Here is a 23,248-nt window from a genome sequence, read left to right on the forward strand (position 1 = left end):
GAGCAAAAAGTGTCCAGTCCAAAATTATTCATACCCTTCTCAATAATCAATAGAAAAGCCTTTATTGGCTATAACAGCAATCAAATGCTTCCTATAATTGCAGACCAGCTTTTTGCATGTCTCCACAGGTATTTTTGCCCATTCATCTTTAGCAATGAGCTCCAAATCTTTCAGGTTGGAGGGTCTTCTTGCCATCACCCTGATCTTTAGCTCCCTCCACAGATTCTCAATTGGATTCAAGTCTGGACTCTGGCTAGGCCACTCCAAAACGTTAATGTTATTGTCTGCTAACCATTTCTTCACCACTTTTGCTGTGTGTTTTGGGTCATTTTGGGTCCTGGCGTGACTTCACTACTTTCTTTACTACAACTTCACAGTGTCTGAGGAAGGCTTTGCATAGCCGAAAACGTTAACACGCACTGCTGTATGTTACTTTGCTTCTAATTGAAAACAAAATAAAAGAAAAACACAGAGAATACCTTGTTTATCTGCTGTTATCTTTGAAAAAATATTACTTGGGGTGGGAACCCTATATACAGCAGCAACCGACTGTTTGCGAACAAATTTTTGTATGTTTTGGGTCATTGTCATGCTGAAATGTCCACTGGTGCCCAAGGCCAAGTTTCTCTACAGACTGCCTGATGTCGTTGAGAATCCTCATGTATTACTCTTTTTTCATGGTGCCATTTACTGTGATTAGGTTCCCTGGTCCATTGGCTGAAAAACACCCCCAAAGCATTAGGTTCCCACCACCATGTTTGACAGTGGGGATGGTGTTCTTTGGGTTGAAGGCTTCTCCTTTTTTACGCCAAATGAAGGAAACATCATTGTGACCAAACAATTAAATTTTTGTTTCATCTGACCATAACACAGAAGACCAGAACTCATCTTCTTTGTCCAGATGAGTTTGGCAAAGGCCAAGCGAGCTTTAGTGTGCCTTATCTGGAGAAGTGGCGTCCTCCTTGGTCTGCATTGTGCAGTGAACGTTGTATTGTCTGCCTTGAGACATTGCCACCAGCAGAGCCCAGATTCACCAGGATGGCCTTGGTGGTGATCCTTGGATTCTTTTTTACCTCTCTAAATATCCTCCTGGCCAGCACAGGTGTCACTTTTGGCTTCCGACCACGTCCTCTGAGATTTTCCACAGTGCGGAACATGTGTAAATAAAAGCTGAGAAATGTTTTTCTTCCACAATAATGCCTCTTGTACATCGTCTTATTATCTTTTGGGAGACACCTATGTCATTTCCCATCAAAAAATTACTTGCTGGTTGAATAAAAGTAACTTTAAGTCAAAATTTGCCAGGGGTATGAATAATTATGGGCAGCACTGTATATGTGATTTAAAATCAGTATATCACAAAAACTACAGAAATTTTTTAATGAAGACCAATTTAAAAATTTATTTTTAGCCCAAAACTAGCAAAATGAAATCACGACTATATTTATTACATTTCATCCATCATTAAAAATGAAAACTTGTACCACTCCAAAAATAGAAAAAATGTATCCCTTTATTCACCCATTATTGCAACAATCGGTGAATATAGAAACATGGTTTTCTATTTTTGGAGTGCTGCCGTTCTTCGTGCAGCAGTATTCGTCCGGCCGATTCTCAGAATATTTGCCGGGCTGCGGCCAGATCTCTGCCAGTCCACATAATATTTAATCGGGTCAGACGTCAACATTGTAGCTTCCGGCAATGCCAGATACAGACAGAGCTGGCAGGGGTGCCGGAATAGTCTGCTGGATGTAACAATCGCTAGTATGAAACTACCCTTATCTGGTAATATGTTCTGGCACAGGAACACACTAGCGGTGTTACCGCATCCAGCATAGCGCTGCCCACTACACACCAGGATCCCTATTGATTATAATGGGATCCAATTAGGATCTGGTCGGTTTCTGGCATAAATGCCATAATTTAGCTTGAAACTTCTGGGGATCTGGCGGTGTGCAGCTATGCTAGATACAGTAACTCTGGTAGTCTGTTCCTCTGCCGGAACAGACTACCAGATTACCTTTAGCGGACATATGAACATACCCTTAGGCCTCTTTCACACGGGCGAGATTTCCGTGCGGGTGCAATGCGTGAGGTGAACGCATTGCACCCGCACTGAATCCGGACCCATTCATTTCTATAGGGCTGTGCACATGAGCAGTGATTTTACGCATCACTTGTGCGTTGCGTGAAAATCGCAGCATGCTCTATATTGTGCGTTTTTCACGCAACGCAGGCCCCATAGAAGTGAATGGGGCTGCGTGAAAATCGCAAGCATCCGCAAGCAAGTGCTGATGCGGTGCAATTTTCACGCATGGTTGCTAGGAGATGATCGGGATGGGGACCCGATCATTTGTATTTTCCCTTATAACATGGTTATAAGGGAAAATAATAGCATTCTTAATACAGAATGCTTAGTAAAATAGGGCTGGAGGGGTTAAAAAAATAAATAATTTAACTCGCCTTAATCCACTTGTTCGCGCAGCCTAGCTCGTCTTCTTTCTTCTTTGCTGTGCAGGAGGATAAGGACCTGTGGTGACGTCACTGCGCTCATCACATGATCCATCACCATGGTGATGGATCATGTGATGGACCATGTGATGAGCGCAGTGATGTCATCAAAAGGTCCTTTACCCAGGTCCTGAAGAAAGAAGAAAGAGAAGCCGGGCTGCGCGAACAAGTGGATTAAGGTGAGTTAAAAAATATATTTTTTAACCCCTCCAGCCCTATTGTACTATGCATTCTGTATTAAGAATGCTATTATTTTCCCTTATAACCATGTTATAAGGGAAAATAATACAATCTACACAACACCTAACCCAAACCCGAACTTCTGTGAAGAAGTTCGGGTTTGGGTACCAAACATGCCGATTTTTCTCACACGCGTGCAAAACGCATTAAAATGTTTTGCACTCGCGCGACACACCCGCATCTTATCCGGCCCAAATCCATGACGCCCGTGTGAAAGAGGCCTTAGGGTTTACACAGAGCAATTTTTTTTATTTTATTTTTTAAACGCCATAGTTTTTGTAGCAGTTTTTATTCATTTTCTTTTTGACAAAGCCAGAAGTGGATTGAAAAGGAATGGGAAATATAAATGAAGAACTCCTACGTCTCTTTCCTATTGGATCCATTTCTAGCTTTGGGGTCAAAAACTGTTGTTTCTTTTAAATAGCTTTTCTATGTGAGACAAGCATTATGTACATTTATGAATTGCAACAAATTCATCGGCTGTGAGGAGGACCTGGTCAGGATGGGATTAAGGCTGCTTTCACACTTTTTTTTTGTGTTTTTCCGCACCTGTGGTATTTGGTGCATTTATTTTTGCTGCAAAAATACCAGCTCCAGTAGTTAGCTGAAGGTCTATGGAAAATCTTAATCATAGGACATGCAAACTTTTTGTTGCTACTGACATATTTGATCATTAGGTGGAGTTTTTTTTTTGTTTTGCTATTTTTCAAAAACGGCATGCTGGAGCTTTTGGTGTTTTTTCAAGTTTTTCACATCTTTGCCATGAAGAAAACACTAGTGGGCAATCACACGGTGTGCAGAGAACACCCAGAAAAATGCTGCTTTCTTCTGTACAGGATTTTATCTTTCTGGAGTTCTTTATCTGTGTCATGCTCGGCCCCCTTAGGCCCTGCACTGGGCATAACAAAGTGTATATTATATAGGTTTTACCTGGAGTGTTCCTTTAAGGCTGGGTTCGCAAGTGACTGAAAATTCTATGAAAAATCGAATCAGGTTTTTGTTGCATTTCCTCAGCAAAAATCGCAATTACATGTAGTTTTTTGCCATGTAAAGGCTAGCGGATTTCACCCTACATTGAACAGGGGTGAAATCTGCAAGGAGAGATCCGCTGTATAAATCTCATGTGTATGAGAATTGGGGGTATCTTTTTTATATTTAACCTCAGAGCTCAGCAGTTGTCGGCCAAGTACTGTATGAATCAGCAAACTAGGCCTTAAGTGTACATTATACTATTTCTCTTCTGAACCCCCTCCATACAGCACTTTACGATCGCTTACGGAGTGTTGTTGTATTCAGGTGAAAGTTACCCCTATCAGAAATAAAAAATTGGGTCCTAAAGTTATATTTTCTTGCAATTTTTTTTAAATAATTTTTCATTTTTCACAGCCACCGGTTCTAAAATCTATGAAATGCTTGTTGGACTGAGGTGCTTACTGCACCCCTTTAAAAATTCTTTGGGGGTTTAGTTTCCGAAATGACGTCTGACCTGAAGCGGGTACCTCAAAATCTATACAATGCAACATGTTGGCTGAAAATTCCAGTTGAAATCTGCACTCCAAAAGCCATATGGTGCTCCTTCCCTTCTGAGCCCTGCTGTGTGCCCATACAGCAGTTTGACCAAATATGGGGTGTTGCCATATTCAGGAGAAAATGAGTAACACATTTTGGGGTGCATTTTCTCTTCTTACTCCTTGTGAAAATGAAAAACTTGGGCCTAAAAGCATCATTTTCATTTTCACAGCCAAGTGTGCCTAAATTTCATGAAATGCCAGTTGGGCCATAGTACTCACTACACCTCTTTAAAATTCAAAGGAGCGAGTAGTTTCCAAAATGGGGTCACTTTTTGGAGGTGTCCACTGTAGGGGTACCTCAGGGTGTCTTCAAATACAGGAAAACAATGAAAAATGTCCAGCACTGAGATGAATAAAAGTCTTCAATCTTTATTCCATAAATTTAAAAGAATACACTTCTTCACATGGACAGTGGTAACGCTACCAATGCGTTTCGATCTATCAGATCTTAATCATGATTATATATCCAATACAAAGGTATGGTATCAGCGCTGGAAAAAAAGAGACATGGGGCACAATCGAATATAAATACCTGTTCAGCTGAATGTAGGTTTGGAGATGCTCCTAGTGCAGGTTCAATCTTCATATTCATATGATACAGAGAGCATAGATCACAATGCTTCCACAGACCGACCCACACTCTATGACCTCTGGAAATCTGGATAAAAATATCAGCTACAGTGCGGTAACCAAAAATCCTTCCACGTCCAAAGGGTGATACCACAAAAAATGGCCAAAAGAACAATAACAAAAAAGTTAGTAAAAAAAGGAATTTTTTCAGGCACGACCGTCCAGAAAAAAACCAAAAGAGGGTCCAGAGGGAAAGGACTAACTAAAAAGAAAAAAGCTATTCATTGTACAACCAAAGGACAGGGTATTCATAATCTCAGTAGGTATAACCTAAAAGAGAATGAGCTTGATCTCCTGGAGAAGGGGCTGAAATTTGCCCCCACCTCTAAATTTTGCCCTTTTAATGCCTTTATAGGGGTAAAAAGTTTTGAGAAACCTTGCTTTAAAAAAAAATTATGAAAAAGAAAAGACATTATGTAACCCGAACCATCTTCAAAATACTCAAAAACTTAATAAAGTAATTAGCCCCAAAGAAAAACATAAAAATAAAAAATAAAAAGGATAGTGACACAAATAGTCTCTACAAAACTCCAACTGAGCAACCATTTGCCTCACAGATATACACTACACAAATCAATGTCACTGGTCCTAATATTATGACAGAAGCTCCCATACACACAGGACCTTAAACCCAAGTCCCATTTTAACCCTCTCTGAGCGAATATTCTAATGCCTTCACAGCATTCCAGACCTTAGTATACGCGACCCTAGTAAGATCAACCCAAACAAGAAACGCAGGGTGGCGCAGAATATTTATCACCAGAAGAAATAAAGGCTATTCGCTCACTTCAAACCGATAACGATATAGTAATCAGACCTGCGGACAAAGAGGGGGAATAGTATTTTGGATGAGGAGTCCTACCATAAGAATCTATCGACACCTGAGTGAGAAAAAAAACATACAAAAAATTGGACTTGGATCCAACTAATAACTACAAAAACCAATTGAACCAACTAATGAAAAAGGGAAAATTGAAAGGTATACTAAACATGGAAGAAGGTATCATACATGAACAATCAATGCCCTAAAAATCCCCATTTTTTTATTACTTGCCGAAAATCCCACAAACATCAAACCAATCCCCTGGACGCCCCATCATTTTCGGGTATCGACAGTCTAACAGCGAACTTATCCCAAATATGTCGACACCCTATTACAAAGTCACGTACAAAAACTACCAGCCTGTCACGGAACCATGAACCAGACGTACAACAAGGGATAAGTGAAAATAGGAAGGCTTTATTGAAAATAAAGCTGTAAAGCAAAAGTCCAAACGGATGGCGAAACCGAAGCAGAGTCTTTGCAAGCCAGAGGTCAGGAACCAGAAGGGTAGTCAGACGAAGCCAGGATCAGGAACCAGCAGGGTAGTCAGACGAAGCCAGGATCAGGAACCAGCAGGGTAGTCGGACGAAACCAGGATCAGGAACCAGCAGGGTAGTCGGACGAAACCAGGATCAGGAACCAGAAGCAGCAGCAGTCTAGAAGCATGTGAAACACTGGAGGACCAAGCAAGGAACTGAAGCCACAGACCTCCTAATATATATGAGCTGGGCATCCAGCTCCTCCCGGTGGAAGGAGGAGCCGCAGGGTGGGAGGCTACAAGAAACCCAGAAACCAAGATGGCCGCCAGCACATGTCAAACGAAGGAGAACAGCAAGAAGGTAAGACCATGACAGTACCTCCCCCTCAAGGGCCCCTCCTCCGCGGAGTAAAGAACGGTTTCTGAGGGAAGCATGAGTGGAAGGCTCGGAGCAAGGCAGGAGCATGGACATCTGCGGAGGGAACCAGGAACGCTCCTCTGGACCATAACCACCGCCAATGGACCAAAAACTGCACCCGACCGCGGACCAGGCGTGAGTCCAGGATATTGCTCACCTCATACTCCTCACGATTACCACTTGGACCGGACGAGGCCGAGGACCGAGGAAGTGAAACGATTACACACCAGTGGCTTCAACAGGGAGACATGAAACACGTTGGAGATCCGCATGCCAGGAGGAAGCGCAAGGGCATAGGCTACCGGGTTTACCCTGCGAAGCACTCGGAAGGGACCAACAAAGCGAGGCGCCAGCTTGGGAGTGGGCACTCGAAGGTTGAGGTTGCGGAGTGGACAACCATACACGGTCTCCGACCTGGTAGGAAGAGCAGGCGCTCGTCTGCGATCAGCCTGGAGTCTCTGGCGCTGCGCAGAGACCTCAAGGACTTCTGGATCAGTACCCAAGAAGCACGTAGGACGGAAAGGTGATCCTCCACAGCCGGAATATCCTGGGGAGAGAATACCTCCGGTAACACGGCAGGTTGGAAACCATAATTGGCCATGAAGGGAAGACGTCCCAGAGGAAGAGTTCACCGCCGTGTTCCTGGCAAACTCAGCCCAAGGCAGGAGGTCAACCCAATTGTCTTGGTGATCGGAGACATAGCAACGAAGGAATTGCTCCAAGGCCTGATTGGATCGTTCTGCGGCCCCATTGGATGAGGGTGGAAGGCCGAGGAGAAGGAGAGATGAATCCCCAACTGGGAGCAAAAGGCGCGCCAGAACCTGGCCACCAACTGACTCCCCCGATCCGACACAATCTCCTTGGGCAAAACCGTTGCAACCGGAAGACCTCCCTGGCAAAAATCGTGGCCAACTCTTGTGCAGAGGGTAACTTCTTGAGAGGAACACAGTGGCACATTTTGGAAAACCGATCCACAATCATGAGAATGACCGTATGGCCTCGGGATGCAGGGACGTCTACAATGAAATCCACCCCCCAGGTGTGACCATGGGCGCTCCCCGGTGGCTATGGGTTGCAGAAGGCCCAACGGAAGGTGCCGAGGGGACTTACTCTGGGCACAAACGGAGCATGCCGCTACATATGCGGCGATGTCGGAACGTAGGGAAGGCCACCAGAACAGACGTTGAAACAGCCCAGGACAGCTGATTCTCTTCCAGGATGCCCCGCGGTCTTGGAGTTATGGTAGGTTCGCAACAACCGAAGTGCGCAACTCCTCAGGCACAAAACATCTGCCGTTGGGTCTCCCAGCGGGAGCACCAGATTGAGCCGCCAAAATCTGCTCACCCAGGGGAGAGGTCAGGCTGGTGCGAATGGCGGCCAAGATCTGATTCGGAGGTATGACCGAAGTCGGAATCGACTCCTCCCTGGACAGCTCGGAGTACTGCCGTGATAAGGCATCCGCCCTGATGTTCTTGGAACCGGGTAGGTAGGAGACACGTAATTAAAACGTGACAAGAACAGAGCCCATCTGGCCTGACGTGGTGTCAATCTCTTGGCCTCAGAAAGGTAGGTCAGATTCTTGTGGTCCGTCAGGATGAGGACCGGAACCCACCGAACCCTCGAGCAAGTGCCTCCATTCTTTAAGGGCCTGCACGATGGCCAATAACTCCCTGTCACCAATCTGATAGTTGCACTCCGCGGAAGACAGTTTCGGGAGTACAAAACCCACAAGGAAGCAAGAGGACCCTCTGGTGTTCTACGCTGAGACAGAAGGGCGCCTACTCCCGTCTCAGACGCGTCCACCTCGAGGACAAAGGGCAACCCAGGGTTGGGATTGCGACAGAATCGGAGCCGACACAAAGGCGGACTTTAGAGGGCCTCAAAAGCTCGGATGGCCTGAGCGGCCAGACCTGGGAACTACTGCCCTTCCTGGTCAGATCCGTGAGAGGCTTGGCTAGCATGGAAAAGTCCCTGATGAACTTCCGATAATAATTGGCGAAGCCCAAAGCGCTGCAGGGAACGAAGACCACTGGCTGGGGCCACTGTAAGACAGCCGAAACCTTCTCAGGATCCATGGAGAACCCCTCAGCGGAAATGATGTAACCTAAGAAGGTTACCTGGGATCGGTGAATGAAATTCGCCATTTCTCAAGCTTACCGAACAGCTTGTTCTCTCGTAACAGTTGCAACACCTCGTCTGACATCCAGAATGTGGGCCTCCATGGATTCAGAATATACCAAGATGTCATCCAAATAGACCACCAACACACTGCTGCAACAGGTCACGGAAAACATCGTTGATGAATTCCTGAAAGACTGCGGGCGCATTGCACAACCCAAAGGGCATAACAAGGATTCATAATGACGGTCCTGGTGGTTAAACGCGGTCTTCCACTCATCGCCCACCTTGATCCTTACCAGGTTATATGCCGCCCTCAGGTCGAGTTTGGTAAAGGACCGTGGCCCCTTTAAGGCGATCGAACAGCTCGGAAATCAAGGGTATCGGGAGTAAGCGTTCTTGATCGTGATGCGATTGAGACCCTGTAATCGATGCAAGGCCTCAACTCACGCCCTTCTCTTTTCACAAAGAAAAAATCAGCCCCTGCCGGGGACGAGGATTTGCGAATGTGTCCGCGTGAAAGCGCCTCCCTCACGTACTCCTCCATGGCCTCATTCTCCGCTACGACAGTGGATAGACTTTGCCACGAGGAGGAATGGCACCAGATTGTAACTCTATGGCACAATCGTATGGGCGGTGCGGAGGTAGGGCAACCGCGCGCACCTTATCGAATACATCCCGGTACTCCTCGTATTCAGGAGGCAACAGAGAGTCCGAGGAAAGTACACAGCAAACTTGACAGACCATGGATGCAACTAGCCCCACACTGCGGTTGACCACGAGAGGATCTCGGCCGATCTCCAATCGAAAGTCAGATTATGCTTCCGGAGCCAGGGGTACCCCAAGACCACCGAGTAGTGTGGAGACGAAATAACCTGGAGGCAGACCGACTCTCTGTGAACGGCACCAATGGCTATCCCCACTGGAAGGGTCTCATGAGTCACGTGTGGGCAGGAAGGGGTCTGCCGTCTATCGCCTCAAGAGCCAGTGGGGAACCTCGAGCCTGCAGAGGAATGAATTGGCGGCAGCGAACACATTATCAATGAACAAACCACCAGCACCAGAGTCCACCAACGCCCTGGGTCGTCACCGAGCCCCCCGACCCAGGAGAGGACAACAGTGATCAGTGGTTTGTCAACACGGGAAACCGGGGACGAGGAGACTCCACCCAAGATCTGCCCCCGACAGGATCTCAGGTGCGAGCGTTTCCCGGACGGTTCGGACATGCCAACCGAAAATGCCCACCGAGACCACAGTACATGCATCGGCCCTCGCGTCTCCGGAGTACCCTCTCCCCTCGGACAGGCGAGCAAACCCAGCTGCATGGGTTCTCCCCCAGACAAGTCATCCCCAGGAGGCGTGGGAGGAGAGGGAGGCACGGGTGGGACCAGCAACGCTAGGCGCCAATCTGTTAGAAAAACCTCCGCAGGCTCTCCTTAAAGGAAGGTCTCTCCCTGAGTCTGGTGTCAATCAAAATCAGGAAAGAAATAAGAGACTCGAGCTCCACTGGTAGGTCCTTAGCTGCAACCTCATCCTTCAAGGCATCGAGAGACCATGAGAGAAAGCAGCGACCAGAGCCTCATTATTCAGCCCACCTCTGCTGCCCAGGGTACGAAACTCAATGGCGTATTCAGCTACGGATCGTGAACCCTGTCTGATGGACATAAGGAGCTTCGCAGCAGAGGCAGCACGAGCCGGCACATCGAATAACCTTCCGAAGAGAAGCAACAAAACCCGGAAAACTGGCAACACCGGATTGTTGTTCTCCCATAAAGGGCTGGCCCAGGCCAAGGCCTTGTCCGAGAGCAGCGAGATCAAGAAGCCCACCTTTGATCCTCTCAGTGGGAAAGGCATGTGGCAGCAACTCGAAAATAAATGCCCAACCTGGTTAAGGAAAACCTCGGCACTGAGGTTGGCTCTCCCCAAAGCGCTGTGGAAAGAGGGGCAGAACCGGTCATACCCCGAAACACCGCAGGTGCAACAACAGGTGTCGGGGTGTAGACTCTGGGCGCAACAACCGGAGCGGCAGTAGGAGCGGGCAGGAGCGACAACCGACCCATCGCAACGGGAGCGCGAAATGAGCCCGTGCGTTCTAGCAGGGTTTGCAACGCACAGCGAACCGACCCAACAGGTGATCCTGCTGATCAAGTCTGGCAACCAGCGTGGGTAGCGAGGATGGCCCTGTACCGTCAGAATTCATGGCTTGGTCCTAATGTCACGGAACATGAACCAGACGTACAACAAGGGATAAGTGAAAATAGAAGGCTTTATTGAAAATAAAGCTGGTAAAGCAAAAGTCAAAACGGATGGCGAAACCGAAGCAGAGTCTTTGCGAAGCCAGAGGTCAGGAACCAGAAGGGTAGTCAGACGAAGCCAGGATCAGGAACCAGCAGGGTAGTCAGACGAAGCCAGGATCAGGAACCAGCAGGGTAGTCGGACGAACCAGGATCAGGAACCAGCAGGGTAGTCGGACGAAACCAGGATCAGGGGAACCAGAAGCAGCAGCAGTCTAGAAGCATGTGAACACAGGAGGACCAAGCAAGGAACTGAAGCCACAGACCTCCTAATATATATGAGCTGGGCATCCAGCTCCTCCCGGTGGAAGGAGGAGCCGCAGGGTGGGAGGCTACAAGAAACCCAGAAACCAAGATGGCCGCCAGCACATGTCAAACGAAGGAGAACAGCAAGAAGGTAAGACCATGACACAGCCTATCTTAAGGACACAAAACATATTCTGCAACTATTGGGAAACATTGAATGGAAGGACGGCTATATCCTGGGTACCCTAGACGTAACTTCACTGTATACCGTTATAGAAAATTCCAAAGGAAGATCCGCAAGTGAATACTTCTTGGAAAAAGATGGAAAGATGCCAAAAAATCAAATCACTTTTATTGGGGACTGCATCATGTTTATCCTCACCCATAATTATTTTAAATATAATCATGATTTTTATCTGCAGACATGGGGTACAGCGATGGGGACCAGATTCGCACCAAGCTTCGCAAATTTATACATGGGTCGATGGGAAGAGTCAGCCATCTTCCCCTGTGGCGGGCTTGGTGCGGGTCTGGTCCTCTGGAAACGTTTTATTGGATGATATTGTTTTTATTTGGAAAGATGGAGAAACGGAACTTAAGAAGTTTTGAAATTATTTAAATAAAAATGAGTTTCACTTACATTTTACGCCGCACTACAGTAAGGAACAAGTAAATTTTTTGGACCTAACAATATTTATTAACGAAGGAATCATTCAAACAAAAAACATACCATAAACCTACTGACTGTAAGAGTTTTATCCCACTGAACAGCTGCCACCTGCCCATCTGGCTGACAAATATTCCCCGGAGTCAGTATATAAGGATACGCAGGAATTGCTCTGAGATCACTCATTTTGAAGAAGAGACTAGAGAGCCTAAATAATAAATTTATGGAAAAGGATACAATAGTAAAGACCTAGAAACAATTGTGGACCAGATTAGAGAAGTTGACCGCAATGCACTCCTGCAGGACGCTAGAGAGAAAAAACAAATTAGTGAGGAGACTGACCCAACCAATATCCTCATTAAAATCCCTATCATCTCAACATATAGTGAAGGATCATTTATCCTGAAAAAGATCGTCAAGAAGCATTGAGAAATGCTACGCCAAGACAAAATGATAGGGGAGAAAATTTCGACACATCCGATATTTATTTTTAAGAAGGCATCGAACCTAGCTAACATGATAGCACCCTCATGTAAATCATCCAGCCATCTGAAAAATATTAAAACTACCCAGATAGGACAGAGGTTTTTTTTCCCTGTAAAACTATGCAAGAATTGCAAAAAGAAAAAAACCCGGTCTAATCAAATATCCTATAACAGAGATCGGTGATACCCATCACACCTATAAAATCAACCAATATATCTCTTGCACCACCAGGGGAGTAGTATATTTCATTAAATGTCCTTGCCAGAAACTATATGTAGGTAGAACTAAACGGGAACTTAAAATCAGAATGGGTGAACATCTAAATAACATAAATAAAAAATATGATGGCCACCCCCTGTCCCGCCACTACACTGAATATCACGGAGGAACCTTTTCTGGCTCGACATTTGGGGGTATCGAAAAGGTTAAACCTAATATAAGAGGCGGAGACTTTATCCAACATATATCACGTTGTGAGAGCAAGTGAATTTTCAGACTGAACAGCCTAGCCCCAAGGGGTTTGAATCAAGAAATGGAATAATTTGCTTTCTAATAATAAAACACCCCTAATAGAATACCCCTAAAAAAACATACCTCTCACAGAGAAGGAAAAGGAACCCTTAAACTATCGGAATACACCTCATATCTCCTTCGGACATGCAGATTTGGAACAATAGTGCTAGAATGGATAGCAATTACCATGGGAACCGGGATCCTATTTACTCCATAGGACTGAGTACAATAACCGTCCCTGACGAAGAAGTCCGCTGACTTTGAAACGCGTAGGCTTATTTTTTTGGTACTCAGAAGTATCCGTACGACAGCTGTGACGTCACACGCTACGATTTCGGATTCCCTTACCAACACGCTCCTTCGTGCGCGCGCCAGCTGCCGTCCGGAGCGGCGCGCGCGTTTTTTGAAGTTGAGCACGAAGAACTGCTACCCATCTCGCACTGTTTAGTGCTATGAAGATTGAACCTGCACTAGGAGCATCTCCAAACCTACATTCAGCTGAACAGGTATTTATTATTCGATTGTGCCCCATGTCTCTTTTTTTTCAGCGCGGATACCATACCTTTGTATTTGATATATATATATTTTGTGGATCGAGGCAACCGATTTCTTTTAGGTATTCAGCAGCGGCTCTGTGCACAGCTGTCCACAGAGAAAGGACATATCTTGATAGCGCAGATACAATTACTAAATTTTACACTTAATCATGATTACCATGATTTGTGAAGGGGAGCATACTTACCTGCTCCCCGCAGCTAAATTCCAGATCTGTGAGTCTCCACCTCTCTTCATTGCACAATGACATCTCCCAAGCAGCAAGTGAACCAACCAGCATTGACTGGCAGATTTCTTATTAGACAAGGGGATGTGTTAGTGACTAACAATAATCTTTAAAAGGTAACAGACTTTTCAAAAATATCAAAAAAATATATATGTTCTGACTGGGGACATGGTTGGTTTATAGTCAAGCCTCTCCAGGGGCTGTGTTTTTGGCTGCTAATTGCTCTGCTGTTGTAAAGCAGCATTCTGCTTTCCTCTCAGAGCTGGTGGGTGTGTCCACATGCAGGCAGTCTGCCAGTACTATACTGGTCTAGACTTCCCTTCAGAAACTTGTAACCTGTCATGGTCTTACCTGCTTGCTGCTCTCCTTCGTTTGACATGTGCTGGCGCGGCCATCTTGGGTCCTGGGTTTCTTGTAGCCTTCCACCCTGCGGCTCCTCCTTCCCCTGGGAGGAGCTGGATGCCTAGCTCATATATATAGGAGGTCTGTGGCTTCTGTTCCTTGCTTGGTCCTCTTGTGTTCACATGCTTCTAAGACTGCTGCTGCTTCTGGTTCCTGATCCTGGCTTCGTCTGACTACCCTGCTGGTTCCTGATCCTGGCTTCGTCTGACTACCCCTGCTGGTTCCTGATCCTGGCTTCGTCTGGCCTACCCTGCTGGTTCCTGATCCTGGCTTCGTCTGACTACCCTTCTGGTTCCTGACCTCTGGCTTCGCAAAGACTCTGCTCGGTTTCACCATCCGTTTGGACTTTTGCTTTACAGCTTTATTTTCAATAAAGCCTTCTATTTCACTTATCTCTTGTTGTACGTCTGGTTCATGGTTCCGTGACATTAGGACCAAGCCATGAATTCTGACGGTACAGGGCCATCCTCGCTACCCACGCTGGTTGCCAGACTTGATCAGCAGGATCACCTGTTGGGTCGGTTCGCTGTGGCGTTGCAAACCCTGCTTGACGCACGGCTCATTTCGCTCCCGTTGCCGATGGGTCGGTTGTCGCTCCTGGGCTCGCTCCTACTGCCGCTCCGGTTGTTGCGCCAGAGTCTACCCCGACACCTGTTGTTGCGCCTGCGGTGTTTCGGGGTATGACCAGTTCTGCCCCTCTTCCACAGCGCTTTGGGGGAGAGCCAACTCAGTGCCGAGGTTTCCTTAACCAGGTGGGCATTTATTTCGAGTTGCTGCCACATGCCTTTCCTACTGAGAGATCAAAGGTGGGCTTCTTGATCTCGCTGCTCTCGGACAAGGCCTTGGCCTGGGCCAGCCCTTTATGGGAGAACAACAATCCGGTGGTTGCCGAGTTTTCCGGTTTTGTTGCTTCTCTTCGGAAGGTATTCGATGTGCCGGCTCGTGCTGCCTCTGCTGCGAAGCTCCTTATGTCCATCAGACAGGGTTCACGATCCGTAGCTGAATACGCCATTGAGTTTCGTACCCTGGCAGCAGAGGTGGGCTGGAATAATGAGGCTCTGGTCGCTGCTTTCTCTCATGGTCTCTCGGATGCCTTGAAGGATGAGGTTGCAGCTAAGGACCTACAATTGAGCTCGAGTCTCTTATTTCTTTCCTGATTTTGATTGACACCAGACTCAGGGAGAGACCTTCTTTAAGGAGAACCTGCGGAGGTCTTCTAACAGATTGGTGCCTACGTTTGCTGTCCCACCCGTGCCTCCCTCTCCTCCCACGCCTCCTGGGGATGACTTGTCTGGGGGTGAAACCATGCAGCTGGGGTTTGCTCGCCTGTCCGAGGGGGAGAGGGCACTCCGGAGACGCGAGGGGCCGATGCATGTACTGTGGTCTCGGTGGGCATTTTCGGTTGGCATGTCCGAACCGTCCGGGGAAACGCTCGTACCCTGAGATCCTGTCGGGGGCAGATCTTGGGTGGAGTCTCCTCGTCCCCGGTTTCCCGTGTTGACAAACCACTGATCACTGTTGTCCTCTCCTGGGTCGGGGGCTCGGTGACGACCCAGGCGTTGGTGGACTCTGGTGCTGGTGGTTTGTTCATTGATAGTGTGTTCGCTGCCGCCAATTCCATTCCTCTGCAGGGCTCGAGGTTCCCCACTGGCTCTTGAGGCGATAGACGGCAGACCCCTTCTGCCGCCACACGTGACTCATGAGACCCTTCCAGTGGGGATAGCCATTGGTGCCGTCACAGAGAGTCGGTCTGCCTCCAGGTTATTTCGTCTCCACACTACTCGGTGGTCTTGGGGTACCCTGGCTCAAGAAGATAATCCGACTTTCGATTGGAGATCGGTCGAGATCCTCTCGTGGTCACCGCAGTGTGGGGCTAGTTGCATCCATGGGTCTGTCAAGTTGCTGTGTACTTCCTCGGACTCTCTGTTGCCTCCTGAATACGAGGAGTACCGGGATGTATTCGATAAGGTGCGCGCGGTTGCCCTACCTCCGCACCGCCCATACGATTGTGCCATAGAGTTACAATCTGGTGCCGTTCCTCCTCGTGGCAAAGTCTATCCACTGTCGGTAGCGGAGAATGAGGCCATGGAGGAGTACGTGAGGGAGGCGCTTTCACGCGGACACATTCGCAAATCTTCGTCCCGCAGGGGCTGGATTTTTCTTTGTGAAAAAGAAGGGCGGTGAGTTGAGGCCTTGCATCGATTACAGGGGTCTCAATCGCATCACGATCAAGAACGCTTACCCGATACCCTTGATTTCCGAGCTGTTCGATCGCCTTAAAGGGGCCACGGTCTTTACCAAACTCGACCTGAGGGCGGCATATAACCTGGTAAGGATCAAGGCGGGCGATGAGTGGAAGACCGCGTTTAACACCAGGACCGGTCATTATGAATCCTTGGTTATGCCCTTTGGGTTGTGCAATGCGCCCGCAGTCTTTCAGGAATTCATCACGATGTTTTCCGTGACCTGTTGCAGCAGTGTGTGGTAGGTCTATTTGGATGACATCTTGGTATATTCTGAATCCATGGAGGCCCACATTCTGGATGTCAGACGAGTGTTGCAACGGTTACGAGAGAACAAGCTGTTCGGTAAGCTTGAGAAATGCGAATTTCACCGATCCCAGGTAACCTTCTTAGGTTACATCATTTCCGCTGAGGGGTTCTCCATGGATCCTGAGAAGGTTTCGGCTGTCTTACAGTGGCCCCAGCCCAGTGGTCTTCGTTCCCTGCAGCGCTTTTTGGGCTTCGCCAATTATTATCGGAAGTTCATCAGGACTTTTCCATGCTGGCCAAGCCTCTCACGGATCTGACCAGGAAGGGCAGTAATTCCCAGGTCTGGGCCGCTCGAGGCCATCCGAGCTTTTGAGGCCCTAAAGTCCGCCTTTGTGTCGGCTCCGATTCTGTCGCATCCCAACCCTGCGGTTGCCCTTTGTCCTCGAGGCTGGACGCGTCTGAGACGGGAAGTAGGCGCCCTTCTGTCTCAGCGTAGAACACCAGAGGGTCCTCTGCTTCCTTGTGGGTTTTACTCCCGGAAACTGTCTTCCGCGGAGTGCAACTATCAGATGGTGACAGGGAGTTATTGGCCATCGTGCAGGCCCTTAAAGAATGGAGGCACTTGCTCGAGGGTTCGGTAGGTTCCGGTTTCTCATCCTGACGGACCACAAGAATCTGACCTACCTTTCTAGAGGCCAAGAGATTGACACCACGTCAGGCCAGATGGGCTCTGTTCTTGTCACGTTTTAATTACGTGGTCTCCTACCTACCCGGTTCCAAGACATCAGGGCGGATGCCTTATCACGGCAGTACTCCGAGCTGTCCAGGGAGGAGTCGATTCGACTTCGGTCATACCTCCGAATCAGATCCTGGCCGCCATTCGCACCAGCCTGACCTCTCCCCTGGGTGAGCAGATTTTGGCGGCTCAATCTGGTGCTCCCTCTGGGAGACCCAACGGCAGATGTTTTGTGCCTGAGGAGTTGCGCACTCGGTTGTTGCGACCTACCATAACTCCAAGACCGCGGGGCATCCTGGAAAGAATCAGCTGTCCTGGGCTGTTTCACGTCTGTTCTGGTGGCCTTCCCTACGTTCCGACATCGCCGCATATGTAGCGGCATGCTCCGTTTGTGCCCAGAGTAAGTCCCTCGGCACCTTCCGTTGGGCCTTCTGCAACCCATAGCCACCGGGAGCGCCCATGGTCACACCTGGGGATGGATTTTCATTGTGGACCTCCCTGCGTCCCGAGGCCATACGGTCATTCTCATGATTGTGGATCGGTTTTCCAAAATGTGCCACTGTGTTCCTCTCAAGAAGTTACCCTCTGCCACAAGAGTTGGCCACGATTTTTTGCAGGGAGGTCTTCCGGTTTGCACGGTTTGCCTAAGGAGATTGTGTCGGATCGGGGGAGTCAGTTTGTGTCCAGGTTCTGGCGCGCCTTTTGCTCCCAGTTGGGGATTCATCTCTCCTTCTCCTCGGCCTACCACCCTCAGTCCAATGGGGCCGCAGAACGATCCAATCAGGCCTTGGAGCAATTCCTTCGTTGCTATGTCTCGATCACCAAGCAATTGGGTTGACCTCCTGCCTTGGGCTGAGTTTGCCAGGAACACGGCGGTGAACTCTTCCTCTGGGACGTCTCCCTTCATGGCCAATTATGGGTTCCAACCTGCCGTGTTACCGGAGGTATTCTCTCCCCAGGATATTCGGCTGTGGAGGATCACCTTTCCGTCCTACGTGCTTCTTGGGTACAGATCCAGAAGTCCCTTGAGGTCTCTGCGCAGCGCCAGAGATTCCAGGGCTGATCGCAAGACGAGCGCCTGCCTCCTTCCTACCAGGTCGGAGACCGTGTATGGTTGTCCACCCGCAACCTCAACCTTCGAGTGCCCACTCCCAAGCTGGCGCCTCGCTTTGTTGGTCCCTTCCGAGTGCTTCGCAGGGTAAACCCGGTAGCCTATGCCCTTGCGCTTCCTCCTGGCATGCGGATCTCCAACGTGTTTCATGTCTCCCTGTTGAAGCCACTGGTGTGTAATCGTTTCACTCCTCGGTTCCTCGGCCTCGTCCGGTCCAAGTGGGCAATCGTGAGGAATATGAGGTGAGCAATATCCTGGACTCACGCCTGGTCCGCGGTCGGTTGCAGTTTTGGTCCATTGGCGTGGTTATGGTCCAGAGGAGCGTTCCTGGGTTCCCTCCGCAGATGTCCATGCTCCTGCCTTGCTCCGAGCCTTCACGCACGCTTCCCTCAGAAACCGTTTTGTGCTCCGCGGAGGAGGGGCCCTTGAGGGGGAGGTACTGTCATGGTCTTACCTGCTTGCTGCTCTCCTTCGTTTGACATGTGCTGGCGGCCATCTTGGGTCCTGGGTTTCTTGTAGCCTTCCACCCTGCGGCTCCTCCTTCCCCTGGGAGGAGCTGGATGCCTAGCTCATATAATATAGGAGGTCTGTGGCTTCAGTTCCTTGCTTGGTCCTCTTGTGTTCACATGCTTCTAAGACTGCTGCTGCTTCTGGTTCCTGATCCTGGCTTCGTCTGACTACCCTGCTGGTTCCTGATCCTGGCTTCGTCTGACTACCCTGCTGGTTCCTGATCCTGGCTTCGTCTGACTACCTGCTGGTTCCTGATCCTGGCTTCGTCTGACTACCCTTCTGGTTCCCTGACCTCTGGCTTCGCAAAGACTCTGCTCGGTTTCACCATCCGTTTGGACTTTTGCTTTACAGCTTTATTTTCAATAAAGCCTTCTATTTTCACTTATCTCTTGTTGTACGTCTGGTTCATGGTTCCGTGACATAACCAGCCTGAGGAGAGCACAGATAGAATCCCAGGCACAAGTGGTTCATAAATAAAGTACATTTCTTCCCTCCGGTATATCCAGTTATAATCAGCCTGTGTGTGTGTGTGTATACAGTTAGGTCCATATATATTTGGACATAGACAAAAAATTTCAAATGTTTGTTCTGTACATTACCACAATGGATTTTGAACAATTCAGATGCAGTTGACGTTCACACTTTCAGCTTTAATTCAGTGGGTTGAACAACATGATTGCATAAAAATGTGAGGAACTAAAGCCTTTTTTCAACGCAATCCCTTCATTTCAGGGGCTCAAAAGTAATTGGACAAATTAAATAATTGAAAATAAAATGTTAATTTCTAATACTTGGTTGAAAACCCTTTGTTGGCAATGACTGCCTTGAACTCATGGACATCACCAGACGCTGTGTTTCCTCCTTTTTAATGCTCTGCCTCTACTGCAGCAGTTTTCATTTGCTGCTTGTTTGTGAGCCTTTCTGTCTGAAGTTAAGTCTTTAACAAGTGAAACGCTCTATGGGTTCAGATCCGGTGACTGACTCGACCATTCAAGAATATTCCACTTCTTTGCTTTAATAAACTCCTGGGTTGCTTTGGCTTTATGTTTTGGGTCATTGTCATCTGTATTATGAAACGCTGACCAATCAGTTTGGCTGCATTTGAGAACACAGTATTTCTCTGAAAACCCCCTGAATTCATCCGGCTGCTTCTGTCCTGTGTCACATCATCAATAAACACTAGGAACCCAGTGCCACTGGCAGCCATGCATGCCCAAGCCATCACACTGCCTCCGCTGTGTTTTACAGATTAATATGGTATGCTTTGGATCATGAGCTCTACCATGCCTTCGCCATACTTTTTTCTTTCTATCATTCTGGTAGAGGTTGATCTTGGTTTCATATGTCCAAAGAATATTCTTCCAGAAGTGTGTTGGTTTTTTAAGATTTTTTTTTTTTTTTTTAGCAAAGTCCAATCTAGCCTTCTTATTCTTGAGGCTTATCAGTGGCTTGCACCGTGCAGTGAACCCTCTGTATTTATTTTTGTGCAGTCTTCTCTTTATGATAGATTTGGATATTGATACGCCTATATCCTGGAGAGTGATGTTCACTTGGTTGGCTGTTGTGAAGGGTTTCTCTTCACCATGGTAATTATTCTGAGATCATCCACCACTGTTGTCTTCCGTGGGCATCCAGGTCTTTTTGCATTGTTGAGGTCACCAGTGCTTTCTTTCTTTCTCAGGATTTACTAAACTGTAGATTTTGAAACTCTAATGGTGTAGCAATTTCTCGGAAGGGTTTTTTCTGTTTTCGCAGATGAAGGATGGCTTGTTTCACCTGCATGGAGAGCTCCTTTGACCACATGTTTACTTCTCAGCAAAATCTTCAAAATGCAAGCACCACACCTCAAATCAACTCCAGGCCATTTATGTGCCTAATTGAGAATGAAATAATGAAGGAATTGCCACACCTGCCCATGAAACAGCCTTTGAGTCAATTGTCCAATTACTTTTGGTCCCTTTAAAAACAGGGTGCCACATGTAAAGGAGCTGAAACTCCTAAACCTTCATCCAATTTAAATGTGGATACCCTCAAATGAAAGCTAGTGTCTGGACTTTATGTTCATGTCAATTATATAACTATAACTTGAATATGTTTTAGAAAACAGGCAATAAAAACAAAATTTATGTCGGTGTCCAAATATATATGGACCTAACTGCAGATAAGCAGACTCTCATTGAGCTCAGGAGCGAGCCAGTGAAGAAAGACAAAACCACTTCAGTCCGTCTAATTCTCTCTCTGCTGCTAAGGATGGGATTCACTTAGTAACAGTGAATGGACAGCACTAGTGGCAGGGATTTAAAAAACTTTTAGGGTGAATAGCATGAAAAGTTTTAATCAAAGTAATTTGCTATTTTTCACCTAAAGTGACCATTGAGAATAAGTTGTTTGTAAAATTAGTGCCCATTTACATCCTTAAAAAGTTCTGTGGGAATTAAGAAAATGAAAATACTTTAATTATAAATTAATTACTTTATTATAAATATATTGCCAAATACCTTTCATCAGTTATAATGGCCTGTTTTGTCTACAGTGCAATCATTAGGAGAAATAAAATGGCCGCCGTCCTATTTGTAGACATAAAACCTGTCCTAATCACACAGCAGGACAAGTTACTTCACAACACTGAGCTAAAGAGCTGCCTCATCCTCCGCTCTGCTTGTCAGGGATTATGATCCTGAGTACAGATGATATGATCTTCAGATGAATCTCTGTAGGAAAGGAGTTCATGAGGAGAAGTACGGAAAGAAAGGTGGGGATGTGGCTGATGAGCAGCAGCACTTGTACGAAGTCTCCATTACCACAGCCCCACATTACCACAGTCTGTTCTGTCCGTCCTCTGTACTTCATGTCTCCTCATGAACTCCATTCCCACAATGTGTTTTGTAAGGGTTTTTTAAGTACTGATTGGTTTTGTCCCTTTATATTATTTTCTATATTCTGTGTAATGATATTCCTTGAACATACACAACCCCCCCAACCCAACCCCAATTGTGCTGAGAAATAGAAATTCCTGTTTGGTTATCTCAGAGACATGCATGCTGCACACTGGAGGAGGGACTGAAAGGTGTAAATCTGGCAAAGACATTTATTTGGCACTCCATTGAAGAAATCATCCAGGTTGGATGAATTGATAACCTTATCTGTTGTATCACCATGGGGTGTTGGCCATGTGCTACGACATTGCAACTCGAATTCCCCCCCCCCCCCCCCCTTGTACAGTCGTGGCCAAAAGTTTTGAGAATGACAAAAATATTAGTTTTCACAAAGTTTGCTGCTAAACTGCTTTTAGATCTTTGTTTCAGTTGTTTCTGTGATGTAGTGAAATATAATTACACGCACTTCATACGTTTCAAAGGCTTTTATCGACAATTACATGACATTTATGCAAAGAGTCAGTATTTGCAGTGCTGGCCCTTCTTTTTCAGGACCTCTGCAATTCGACTGGGCATGCTCTCAATCAACTTCTGGGCCAATTCCTGACTGATAGCAACCCATTCTTTCATAATCACTTCTTGGAGTTTGTCAGAATTAGTGGGTTTTTGTTTGTCCACCCGCCTCTTGAGGATTGACCACAAGTTCTCAATGGGATTAAGATCTGGGGAGTTTCCAGGCCATGGACCCAAAATGTCAACGTTTTGGTCCCCGAGGCCACTTAGTTATCACTTTTGCCTTATGGCACGGTGCTCATCGTGCTGGAAAATGCATTGTTCTTCACAAACTGTTGTTGGATTGTTGGAAGAAGTTGCTGTTGGAGGGTGTTTTGGTACCATTCTTTATTCATGGCTGTGTTTTTGGGCAAAATTGTGAGTGAGCCCACTCCCTTGGATGAGAAGCAACCCCACACATGAATGGTCTCAGGATGCTTTACTGTTGGCATGACACAGGACTGATGGTAGCGCTCACCTTTTCTTCTCCGGACAAGCCTTTTTCCAGATGCCCCAAACAATCGGAAAGAGGCTTCATCGGAGAATATGACTTTGCCCCAGTCCTCAGCAGTCCATTCACCATACTTTCTGCAGAAGATCAATCTGTCCCTGATGGTTTTTTTTGGAGAGAAGTGGCTTCTTTGCTGCCCTTCTTGACACCAGGCCATCTTCCAAAAGTCTTCGCCTCACACCTGCCTGCTGCCATTCCTGAGCAAGCTCTGCACTGGTGGCACTCCGATCCCGGAGATGATCCTGGCGCTTGCTGGACTTTATTGGACGCCCTGAAGCCTTC

The 23,248-nt window shown here is 47.3% G+C and overlaps 1 protein-coding gene across 1 annotated transcript in view; it reads left to right on the top strand.

Annotated features, from left to right (window-relative positions):
• Positions 1-23,248, top strand: part of LOC120990033 — a 74,069-nt gene that overhangs the window by 36,627 nt on the left and 14,194 nt on the right. The gene's annotated exons all lie outside the window — the stretch shown is intronic.

Source organism: Bufo bufo, chromosome 1 (genome assembly GCF_905171765.1).
Source record: "Bufo bufo chromosome 1, aBufBuf1.1, whole genome shotgun sequence".
Lineage (NCBI taxonomy): Eukaryota > Metazoa > Chordata > Amphibia > Anura > Bufonidae > Bufo > Bufo bufo.